This window comes from Leopardus geoffroyi, chromosome A3, assembly GCF_018350155.1.
Source record: "Leopardus geoffroyi isolate Oge1 chromosome A3, O.geoffroyi_Oge1_pat1.0, whole genome shotgun sequence".
Taxonomy (NCBI): domain Eukaryota; kingdom Metazoa; phylum Chordata; class Mammalia; order Carnivora; family Felidae; genus Leopardus; species Leopardus geoffroyi.
This window is the reverse complement of record NC_059336.1, coordinates 77,391,002-77,403,993: the sequence shown is the minus strand read 5'-3', so window position 1 is coordinate 77,403,993 and position 12,992 is coordinate 77,391,002. Positions and strand designations below refer to the sequence as shown.

General features: G+C 42.4%; 1 long non-coding RNA gene across 1 annotated transcript in view; it reads left to right on the top strand.

Moving 5' to 3' along the window:
• Positions 1-12,476, top strand: part of LOC123580816 — a 221,607-nt gene extending 209,131 nt beyond the window's left edge. The window contains exons 6-8 of the long non-coding RNA XR_006703475.1: positions 6,750-7,041; positions 10,178-11,460; positions 11,708-12,476. This is a non-coding gene — a long non-coding RNA (uncharacterized LOC123580816). The remainder of the gene's footprint in view (positions 1-6,749; positions 7,042-10,177; positions 11,461-11,707) is intronic.
• The last annotated feature ends 516 nt before the right edge of the window (positions 12,477-12,992 follow it).

Genomic DNA, 12,992 nt, shown 5'->3' with positions numbered 1-12,992 from the left:
TAGAAAGATAAAAGACTTAGAACTCTCTACACGGGGACCCATTGTTTTCTCTCTATTCTGTAAAGCAGCAGAAGGGCATCACTTGTCTGTGGGATGCGGGGGGGAGGGGAGGTTTTTTTCTTCTCTTTTTTAAGATTGATGTGCATTAAGTGTTGGTGAAAAGTAAAGGGGGCACAGTCCACACGGGGGGTGGGGTGGGAGAAAAGGGATTGTAGACACTATTCCTTCTATCAGATTTTTTTGTCCCTCCTCCGAGCAGTTCCTTCACAGTGTCAGGGGCTGGGTAGAGACGAACTTGTTACACAAATCCACCCAGGGTAAATTGGAGGTCACGTGATCCCAAGAGGCAGTCTGGATTAAAATCTTGGTTATGTTGAGTGGTCTTGGACAAGTTACTTTACTTTTCTTAAGCCTCAGTTTCCTCACCTGCAATGAAATAAAATATGATAATATTAGCCAGCCTACAGACTTTGTAATAGACATTAATGGGCTTACCAGTGTCCTAGCATCTTCATAACAGTGGTTCTCAGGCTTCTTGTGGTTAGATGGGGCCATATAACTAGTTCTGGCCAGTGGATTATGAGAGGAAGTGACGTGCTTTACTTCCAAGCCGAGGTGGTGAGCAGCCCTTGGCTTTCTCCTTCCCTGAAATTGCAAACTCAGAGGAGGCCTCCTCTTGAGAGGTAGAGCCTCGGAGTCATGAGATTAGAGTCACCTTTGTGTCACCACACAGAGGATGGTTGACCCCTAAAGAGTCACTCGGATCTATAGTTTTTCATGGGAAACAAACAAGTATTCCTTATGCTGTGCTTTTAAGATTTCATACATTTAATTTCATAGATTAAATGTATGAAAATTTTTTGCCACGATACTGGAAACAAAATAGCACTCAGTTAATGTGTTCATTAAAAAACTATAGTCCAGGCAGGGGAGAAGTTTGAACAAAGAAGTGGGATGAAATGGCACAGTGCATTCAGAAATTCGGTAAATAGAGGAATTCTTAGAAAAGAATCATAACATATTAGAAATGGAAAGCATATTTAAAAACATCCAACTTAGGATTCCTGAATGGGTGTTGTGTAGACACCCAACCAAACTTAAGAAGTTGGGAAAATGCTGCCTGTTTAATCTCCCACTTAAAGATTCTTAATGCATATTTAAATTACTAAAGGCTCTGAGAAGTACTGCACTAGAGAAATCTGGTCAATTTTGTTTATTCCAGGGCTTCTCAAGTTTGACCACAAAATGCTTTTTCCAGGTGATACCAGTTAACTTCCTATGGAAGGCCTTGTTACTGTCCTCAAAGAGCTTATCAGATAAATTGTTCACATTTGGCACTAATATTTGTTGAGGATTAGGTTCTTCTATGCACAACGAGAAGCCTATATAACAGTGGCTTTAATAACATAAGTAATAGCTACACTTATAGCCTTATTATGTGACTTATCATCATAAGCTTTACATGAATCTACCCTCTTCATCTCCATAACGTTCTTTCTTACATAATAAGAGATCTGAAGGTGGAGGTTTAGGGTTGGTGAGGTGACTCAAAGCTTTAAATCTCTGCAATTCTATGGTCCTTCCCTCATATTCATTTGTAAGAGACTGTCTGTGACAGCTCTAGACATCAAAAAGAGTGAAGACATGCATAAAGTATAAAGAGAATCCCCCCACAGAGTTTGCTTCCCTTTCCTTCAAGTTCTTCTATAAGACCCATCTCTAAATATCTATTTATACCTCTGGGTCAGAATCATGTCACATGGGCCCACATATCTGCATAGGAGTCTGAGGAAAGTAGACGTGAGTTTTTGTTGTTTTGTTACCACTGAGCATATTGTTGCCCCAAACCAGGGGGTGGTTTAAGGCAGGAGGAGAATGGCTATTGGGTAGACAATACGTCGTTTCTGCCACAGTCCAGCACATGATCAGATTTTGATCTCTGCTTTTGGGCAATGTCCCTACTATGATTCTCACTGACACACGTATGAGTGGAGGAGCAGACATGATGGAGATTTGAAAGTGATATTTAAGGAAAGATTTAAAAAGAAAAAAAAAGAGTAATTGTCAAATTTGAACCCAAGGAAACTCAAACTATTCTTCATCTTTTTCAGAGCCGTCCCACTGGGGAGGCCAATCTCCATGGGCTGAAGAATGATAGAACTCTGGAGGGGATATTCCATCTGGAATCTCAGTGTTACCTGTTTAAAGTGGGGATCGTAAGAGTCCCTCCCTCTCTTGGTGTGTAGTGAGGATATTAAATAACTTAATCCAAGTAAAATCCTCAAATTAGAGCATGGTCTAGCAAGTGTTCAAAAAACGTTTTTGCTGTCACCACACTGGCTTTTATATACTTACAGATAAACTATTTCATCATAGATTCTAGTTCAAGGATATGATGTGGACTCCACACAGAGGGAATAACACTCACTCACTACTTTTTTTTAATGTTTATTTATTTATTGAGAGAGAGAGAGAGAGAGAGAGAGAGAGAGAGAATCCCAAGCAGGCTGCATGCTGTCAGCACAGAGCCCAATACCAGGCTTGATCCCACAAACCACGAGATCATGACCTGAGCTGAAATCAAGAATCAGAGGCTTACTCGACTGAGTCACCCAGCATCCCATAGCACCCACCTACTTCTGGGGAAAAAATCTATGTATTACCTCGCTGAAGTAGTGAACCAGAGCGGCCAGTATCGCATTGTGGCAGATACCAGAGTGGGAATTGGAAGTTGGCACAAATGCTGCTCTCTTCACCTGTAAGTGGAGGGGACCGTCGACACACCTCCATCCCCACAGAATACCAATGACATTTACGTGTATCCTAAGTTTTAGGCCTATGGAATTTTTGGTCAGGGTTTGTCTTTCCTTTTTCCTTCTCCCCTGGAGGTTTCTTGAGCAACATGTTCATCCCAAAGCATGTCACGTGCTTTTCCTACTGACTGCCCCAAACGTAGGATAGATTTTCTTTAGGTGTCTACACACTTTTTCCCCCCAAGATTAAGAGTTGCAAAAAAGTTCCTTGCAACTGCTCTCACTCTACGAACTATAAACACTGAGGAATATCCTTCCCCTGTATGTTACTGCTCAGCATGAGTAATCAGAGAAAATTGTAACATGTTGTGTAGTTATCTAATGAGACAGAATTATTGATTAATTCTCAACTGAGGGTTCACTGCTCTAGTTGTGCTCACCCCACCACCCCTTTCTTTCACCTTCTCTTGTCTCTAGAGAAGTTGAACTAATATACAATGGGGACAAGAGAGCAGGTGCTACATGCCCACGTCCTTCTATTGTCTTGTGGGCATTCAGCACTCAGCACGCAGCCCAGGGCAAGTATCCCGCCTTCTCAACTGCCATTGCTGCTTCCCTGGGCACCGGGGGTCAGAGTCCGAGCTCTGTTCCTGCTGCCAGAACCACAGGTTCTGACGGGTGGGATAAACCTGGTCAACACACCACACCGGGGAGCTGTGTTAAGTGTAGAGTGTCTCCATCATCTTTACCAGGAAACTCCTGTCTGAGGCTAAGTTCAAACAGATGGAAAACTGGGACAAAAATATAAAGGAGTTTTGTACTGGGCAAAGCAGGAATTAAAGTCACCCCAGCTATAAGCCACAGTAGCTGAGAGGTGGACTGCAAATGGGTTCATGCACAGACTTGGGCTTCTGACAGACCTGCCGGGGTGGGATACAGGGTGAGTTCCTTTCCAATTGGGTAGGCTTTGGCAACTTGTCTCATTTTCCTCTCCTCATTTGGTTTTCTTATCTCTAAAACCCCGATGGTAATTTTAACCTCAGTGGGCTATTGTGAAGATAAAATGAGATGTTATAGGTAAAGGACTTAATGGTGGTGACAGGAAAACAGTGGCTGTTAGTTGTTCTGGGGTTTTTGTTTGTTTGTTTTGTTTTGTTTTGTTTTATTGAAGACCATATGGTGACGTTTTGAATCCGGACTCCAGGTAGGAAAGAGAAAAATTAAGAAAAGTATATTCATGTTTATGTATTCCAGTCTTATGTCTTAGGTAACCCTCATCTTGAGAGAGAAAGGGAGGGAAAATAAACACTGCATGTACAATAGCAGATTCGATATATTTCTGCTGAGGAAACGGGGGTGTAGTTTTGGGGAGTGGCAGGGCAGCTAACTGTCTCCTCTTCTCCTGAAGCCCTGTTCTGATCCTTGGGGGCTCAACAGGGTCCAAGACAGCTGGGGCACACTTCACCTCCTTTTGGGTTAGAAGTCACCCATCCCTCTTGCTCCTTCTCTGGCTCACTGCTCTGCAGAATTATTGCTGTTCCGCGCCACCACCCCCCCCCCCCGCCCCTGCTCCCATGCAGTAACTTGTATCAGCTCTGCCAACTGGTTTGGGACAGGCTTAACATCAAAGTCCTTTATTTGGATTTTCCCTTCATCTCCAACTGACTCTGTCCCAAACTCAATTTCCTCTTTCCTCTTTTTCAATTAACTACAGTTGCCCAGAGCCGGGGAGATAGGAAGAGATACTAGGGGCATACATCTGTCATTATTTATCTGGTAGTGTATGGGGTATGCTGGCATTCAGATCCCTAATATAGCCTGTTGGACTCAAATAATTCTAGACATATTTGATTTTTGTAAAAGATAGAAACAACACACAATGAGCCTTTACATCAACCACCCAAGGGGGCATTTAGAGAGAATTTCCAATCTATTCATGATCTGTTATTCCCAGCCCTAAAAGTTTCCATGTTATAGCAGAATACCTAGGGACTCCATATGTTATGGGAACACAGCAGAACCAAAATGAGTTGAAAGAAGAATGCGTTTGATTCAAACATGGGATGAAACAGTACCCAAGGAGCCCCCATTTCATTGTCTCTACCTGGGACCCTGGGACAACACAGCCATCTCAGCCCCATTCAAGTGTGACATTTCTTTTGAATATGACAGTGGCAGCGACCTTGTCATTAACTGATGCTATGAGCAACATTTCAGCTTTCATAATTCAGTTAATTTTCAAGCCACTGGTTACTGAACCCCCAGTATAATTTTCATATAATTAAGCCACACACACACACACACACACGCACGCGCACACGCACACACACACGTTCCGACCCACACAAAACATCCAACAAAGTGGCAAATAGCAGAGGAAAACAAAACTGAAAACCCAGAAAAGCTAGAAGCAAGATTCCAATCTATTTTTTGGTTTCCTTTTAGCAAAGGCATGTGCATTTCGAAGGAAAATGAGTGAAAGTCAGTTGGGGCTGAAGGGTGTGGGGAGGGAGAGTGTTTGTTTTCCATCCCCTTTTGGATTCCTATGGAAAGGCAAAGTATAGCTTGCACTCTCTCTTTACTGACCAGTTACATATCTCACATACACGTGATGAAAGCAATGTACTGGGTAAAGGAACACTATATTTTCAGTTTAGATGTTAGTTCCAAAACTGTACAGAAAAAGTCTTAGAAAGGACATTTAGCTATGTCTTCATACTAGCAAAGATTTTGATGAGAGCTTAAAATTTCAACAGAAATATTTAAATGTTTGGGTAACTAAAATCCATATAATGGCTTTTAAGGAAAACAAATGGTTGTTTTCATTTGTCATAGCAGATGATTGAATTAATGCTGAAAGAATCTGTATATCGGAAAATTTATGTGTTTGCTCTCATGCACAGGTCAGGTGAAATCTGCTGGACATTTGATTTCTGCATTGTGTTCTCTGAGCTTTTTATTTGCATGGAAGGTAATCCAAAATTCAGAAAACTTAGTTTCTTTCCTAACTGGATAGGATCTTCCCTCAGCTATGTAATCTGATTTTTCTCAAAGTGACTTGTCACATCAATATATGCCCCTCTCTCTCTTGACCTTGCTTAAATAACATTACAATTTTAGGATATTTTATCCGTTGCTAAGAGAGATTCAAATTAATATTAGCCTTATGCTGATATTGTGTTTCACAGGGAAACTACATATGAAACTTAGGGATTTGAGAGGATGGAAATATTAACCAGATTGTAAATCCCTTGGAATCAGTTTTATTTCCTCTTGCTGTTCCTCTTTCTCTGTTTCCCTCTTCAGTATCACTCTCTTAATCTCTCACCTCCATAGGCCCGTCTGACCTCTATAACCCCCTATTCACACTCAGTGGGTAGAGAAAAAGAGGAAAATAGTAAATATTTAGGATTGTTATTCTAAGATCTTGTGGTCCCCTCTCTCTAATATGTAAATAATTGAAACAGAATCTGGCCAGCATTCCCACAATGGGTCAGTTCCAATCTCAGCATTTACCAGGAGTTCTCGTGAGGGATGGAAGGCAATCACCTGGGCCTTGGCTTTACGCTCTGCTTTTATTTGGAGTGACCAAATTCTCAGAGTGGCAGAAAGTGGAGGCACCCCAAACTCGAAGTGATTTAAAACAACTCTATATTCTTTAATTCATAAATGACAGTGAAAAAAAATGATACATTCAGACTTGTGAGCATTAATTATCTTTATCAGTGGAATTTCAGGTGACTTTCTTTATTTTTCAAATAATGTTCAAAGCATTGTATCTCTCCCAACTTAGGAATGAAAAGTGGGTATTTTCTTCCACTATGTTTACCTTATCTTTTTTTTTTTTTAACTTAAAACACCTTGTGCATCCAGTAGGTTTTAGGATCCTTGGAAGAGAGATCATTGCCTAGGAGGAAAAGGTGGAGGAACCAGTAGATATGGGTTCCCAGCCCCCTCTTCAGCCTCTCCTTTTGGTTCTTATTCCTATCATTTTAGACAGCATTTTCAAATACGGGGGACAACAGAATGACAACCCAGGAAAAGAGAAACAAAGAACTGAATGAAAGGAACCTGCCCATCTCACAGACACTCCGCCATCTGAAGCGTCCCTGAAGTATGGCTAGCTCTCCAGCTGGGCACTCCCATCTCAGAGAATGGGACCTACACTTCTCCTGAGAGATGAGCCCAACGCCTAATGGATCTCAATGTCAGAAAGACTTCCGCGATACCCATCTCACATCCTCCTCTCCTGAATTTCTTCACATTACTCTCAGAGCGCAGCTTCGAGGTGAGATAATTCTCCCCTCTCCTCCAGTCACATCCCTCCCTGATTTTAGCAGATGACTATCAGGTGCCCCCAGTCTCTGCTTAGCTAAGCTCTACACATTTAGTTCTTTTAATCTTTCCCCATAAATCAGTCTCTCCAGCTCCTTAATCATTCCTGACAGATGATTTACCCAATAGTTTACCATCAGAATGTGAGATCGTTGTCTTTGAAAGTGTATCAATATAAATTATTTAAAAAAACATTATTAGTATTGAGTCCTTGGGGAGAGAGGAGAGTGAGGGGAGAGAAAGAGGAGACAGAGAGAGAGAGAGAGAGAGAGAACCCCCATAATTCTTTAATAAGAGAGCTAAAGCAAGAAGTCTAGTCTTCTTAAATGAAAATACACAAATGATTGCCATGTTACTGAGAACCCTGAGTCAACACAAGGAAAAGTGTCTTCCCTACTTCATGGAAAGCAAATGTTCTTTCTGAAAGGGGATGGCTGACCATTTAATACTTCATGTAGTAGTTAAGCCAAGGAACTTTGAAAAACAGTTTTACTGCAACTCTGTTAAAGAATGAACAAGTTCTAGTAATAAAAGCCAGCTATATTCCCAGGCAGCAGTTGCCTCACCTCATGCTTTTGGCAGGCCTGCTTGTGAAGGAGGTAGAGGGAAGAAGAAAAAGAACACTGTATTTTCTGTTCAGCATTGCATATAAACTTCCCAACATGGCCTAGGAATTTTCAATAGCTTTCTGATCTTTTTACAGCCTGACATCATATTCCTCTACAGTGACATCATGGCTTTTAAGGCTAGGAATCCAATGGTACTAGTATCTTAAAATGTTCCCAACCCATCAAAATTTGGCATTTAATGCTTTTCCTTAACAACCTTAAGTTTCCAAAGTTTTCTTTGGGTTTTGAAGACTTCAACCCCAGATCCCAGATAAGTTTCTATGTGTTTACAAACTGTGAGGCCAAGCCTGTGAGTAGCACCTTATAAAAGAGGCCTGGCTGGGAAGGTGGCTTTACTGGAGGGAGGTTCGATAGAGTCAGAAAAGAGACAAAACAGTCTGGGTTCAAGAAGCAATGCTTTCTTTCTCTTTTTCTCCAAGGCCAGCAATTTGCACCTCCTTCCCCATTCCCTGTGGGTCTGTTCTAACCAATAATTTTTACCACAAGACCAAAAAAAGAAAAAAAAATTCCAACCTTCCTCATGATGCTACTGCCCTAACTTCCCAGAAACAGAGGCACAGGCCCTTTGTTCCTCACCTGCCAACAAGGCAGATGGAGCTTTGGTGTTTCAGGGTCACAGGCAGGCAGACGGAGAGCATTACCCAACCTTTCTTCACAGAGAGACAAATGGGGCTAGAAGCTGGATCGGAACACTGACACGTTTCTCACTCAGGCGTCGGCTAGAGCTGCCCCTCGAACTGTCTGTGGTAAACACTCATCCATCAGTTTGGTTTTGGTTTTGGTTTTCATATGCACCATGGACAAATAGGTATCCAACTGAGCATGATCCGTATATGGCTTTACCACATGCAAAAACCCTAGCCAAGGTCAGCAACACCTGAACTGGCCTCTTCTTTCTTCAGAAAGAGAAAGGCAGTGTTCAGGCACTTGAATGTTCTGGCAATGTGAACTCGCTACTAGCCATTTACTTTCAATGTCCGTACTTGCCATGTCATGGGACATTTCATGGGACATTTCCAAACAGTTTTGAACTGGCACCCGGCCACCACATCCTGAGTCCCACTGTACTAGGGCAGGGTCGGCACGCTAGGCCGCTGGGCCAAATCCCACCCAACCCCTGTTTTTGTAAACAAAGTTTTGTCTGACACGTATGAGTTTTCTGTGGATGCGTCCCACTGACACAGCAGGGTTGAGTAGTTGCAACAAGGTATGCAGCTTGCAAGAATAAACTATTTACCATCTGGCCCTTTAGGAAATAGTTGATGGACCCCTGTCCCACCAGGGGGCACACTATGTAACAAAAAGAGGGGGTAAATTTCAGCAAAGTGTATACCACCTATCCTCACATTACCCCCTTCTCTTCCAAGAAGAGATGAGATTTGACACTTCCCTTAAGCCCTTGGTTCTGGATTGGAATACTGTTTCCCAAAAGGAAGATGCCAAGGTGTTTGCTTTATTTATACTTCAGCACCCACAGGCCTAGGGAGGATTTACCCAGCAATTATCAAGAAGAAAGACTTTCTGGGCCTTCTCTGTGTGTGTGTATGTGTGTGTGTGTGTGTGTGTGTGTGTGTCCTCACCCACATGTGGTGTACAAAAAGCCATTCCAAGGCTGAACCAAATTACCACGAACTTGCTGTGAGAATAAACAGCTAGACCCCACTGACCATGTTCATAAAGAAGTTCTTTTGTTAAAGAAAGCCACTCAGGAAGAGGGAGGGAAGGGGCAGAGAAGAGGTGCAGCCTGCCTTTAAGAGGGTCTAGATTGCTCTAATCAGAAACAGCTGTGGCCAGTTTAATGCTGTCCTAGGGCTCATATAGATGTGACATCACACAGAACTAAAGCTTGGCCAAGGAGTTTTACTGGCGAATGCCTTAAACTCTAAGGATTTGGTTACAAATTTGTATGTGGCGTGTGTTTTTTGAACGAATTCACAACTGGGAGCCAACACCACACCCCATCCCCTTCTAGTAACCCAGAGGGCTGTAAACAGGGTGGTGGGTTTTTGTAAGCTTAGAATTAAAATCTTTATTAATTTTAAGCTAAAGGGAAGTAAATGAATTTGCCATCATTCCAGTTTATTACATGTCTAACTAGAAAGGCTTTCACAATCAGACCAGTATCCTAGCCAAGCAGGAGGAACTGGGAGACACTTTATATTCTAATTTCAAACTGCAGGGTGTCCCAGGTGTACTATATAGGATTTCCTGTAATTTACCAGCAAAAATAAGCCGTCTACAGGAATATGTTTGCCATACTGTACATTTGTATTAATTACCCAGCAGGATAAAGTGATTTCTTTGTGATAGAAAGAGATGTGGATCTACAGGAAAATCATTAAACCAAACAGGGAAAAACAGACACTTTTCTGTTGTTAAGCAGTTTGGCTGGATTCAGGATTGGAGTCTGGGAGTACGTAATTGGTACCATTTTTCTCATACTCACTCGGTTTTCTCCAGGAAAGGAGAATGGCCTCTCCAAAGGAAACCAGCAACCAACACTGAAAGGTCTCTGCCGGCTCTCTGAGGGTTACCAGGAAGCCCGAGACCTGGGGACTCCTCTCAAGCAGTATCATCTTGTTAGAAAATTACTCAGAGATTAAGGAGTACACGCGTCGTGATGAGCACCGAGTGACGTATGGAAGTGTGGAATCACTATATTGTACACCCGCAACTATTGTAACACTACATGTATGTGACCTATACTGGGACGAAAATAAAAACTTAAAATTAAAAAAATAAAATTACTCAGAGATAGGCAAAATCACATCAAGGATGGGATGCAACCGATGCTAAGCAGAAAAGACAATGGGTGCCAGAAAAGTTCAGAGCGGGGGAGTGCACTGTAGGCTGAAGACATAACTGAGGGCTTCACGGTAGGGCAGAGTTTGGGCAGGATCTCACAGGAGTATAATCCAGACGTGTCTGCAGGAAGCAGTGAAAGGCAATGGGGAAAGGAGGTAGACAAGGTGAGGAGCCAGGTTTGTGCCACAGGGGTTCTGGTGACAATGTGTGGTCAGAGAGACTCAACGTGAGGTTATTGAAGTCGCCCCAAAGTCATCTGTTGCCATCATCTAAGTGTTCTCCCCTACTTCTCAAATGTTCTCCATAATCTAGAACTTCCACTGACCGCAGTCTGAGATGAGCCTAAGAAAGAAACTTCTGGCCTCTGTTCTGGTGTAATATACGCTGTAGCCTGAGTTTCAAAGAAAGCAGAGCCTAGGGCAATGGTGTATGTGCTTCTCTTTGATTAGGGAATAAAGCCCAGGAAGCAAATGAGGGAAAAGGGGGTAAGACAAGAAAGAGAGTGCTGAGCTGGCCCCTGCTGGGGAGCAAGTGTCACTGCTTGCTCCATGTTGTGGACTTTCTCCTAAAAGGATGCCCTTTTATGGCTGCATCCCACAACACTTGGTTGGTAAGAAGCAGGAGGAAGATTTATCTGTCAGCTTCTGCCTACCAATGGCCAAAGGTTCCCTCCATGGGACCTTAGCTTCCCTACACTCCGGGGCTGTGCACACATGAGTTCTCAGTTGTCCTGTAGCCTCACACACCTTGGAGTCAATAGGAGAAAAAGCCAGGATGGGGGAGCATGCACTTAGATCCGTTCATCCCTGAAGTGGCACTTGTGTCCAGAAGCTTCATAAGTGAGCTGAGATCATCTGAACTGGCACACAGAGGTGCCTGACTCATATGACAAGCCTTTTCTCCTCATTCCATGAATTCTATCGTTTTTTAATCTTCAGGTGGTTGTCTTTTTTTTTTTTTTTTAATTTTTTTTTTCCCCAACGTTTATTTATTTTTGGGACAGAGAGAGACAGAGCATGAACGGGGGAGGGGCAGAGAGAGAGGGAGACACAGAATCGGAAACAGGCTCCAGGCTCTGAGCCATCAGCCCAGAGCCCGACGCGGGGCTCGAACTCACGGACCGCGAGATCGTGACCTGGCTGAAGTCGGACGCTTAACCGACTGCGCCACCCAGGCGCCCCATAGGTGGTTGTCTTAAAAACAGCAGTCCTGAAAGAGTGAACATTGAAAGACATTGAACAAAAAGTCCTGAAGATCAAAACACACCTTCCCCTCCCCTCCCAGGCCTTTCCCTGGGATATATCAGGGCCTTGTTTCATCTTTGACAAATGTGGAACAGGACTACGTAGTAGTCTTTACTAATTAAATAAGCAACTTTTCTGTGGAAATATCAACTGACGTCAAATAATAGCCATGTACCCCACTAAAAAGGAAGGAAGTCCTAGAATAATGTCAGAATGTGTTTTTCCCATTCCACCTTTTCCTATCTCCTCTGCTAAGTAAAGATGTAGGCACTTTGTAAACAGAGACTGAACATATAAAGATAGATTTATAGAATGTTTAGTGGATGAATGAATGAATGAATGAATTAAAAGTCAACTCAGAAACCGACCAAGAAACCCTGACTGAATATCCATAGCACAAACCAGTAATTCTCCAGCTTCAGCTTGCATCAGCATTACTGGAGTGGGTTTGGTAAAACAGAATCCCCTGAAAGGGTTGTCAGAAAACAGAACCCAGTTGTTCCCAAATGTCACTGATGCTGCTATACCCTCAGACCATACTTTGAGAACCAGTGCACAAGCCAACCTGAATCTGTCACTTTTGGTCAAACAACTGCTAACCCAAAGGTCATGGGAATATGTGTAGATTATCTAATTTTTCTGAATAATTTAGGTTTAACCTGAAAAATCTTTTGGTCGAGGAGGATTTTGGCTTGAGCATATTAACTGCTTGCTACTCAGGGTGCGGTCCAAGGACCAGCAGCACACGTGTTAGCTGAGAATTTGTATTTATAACAACTACTATTTATAACACCCCAGAACTACTGAATCGCTCAGTAACTTTTGTTTTCCCCTAGTAAGGATAGGGATGCACACACGATTGGCAAGGTCTTGCAGTTCCTCTGGGTCATTCCTGAGATCCAGGACAAAAAAAAAAAAAAAAAAAAAAAAAAAAGGATTTATAAACATTGTATTAACTCTAAATTGACCTCAAAGCAATCCAAAGTCATTTTCTCTCTCTCTCTCTCTCTTTTGTAAATTAAATAGGTATTTGAAATTGCTATTGGTTAATAAAAACCCAAATATCACCTTATTTTCTTGTTTCTTGTTTCAAAGTCAAATGAGGTCTGGAACCAGAAATGTATAGGTTAAAGGTCAATCCTATCTCTAGCATGTATTTTTTGGGGTGAAGACAGTGACAGCATTTTAGCCAGAGGCTGACAAACCTGTTCCCTAAAGGCTTTGCA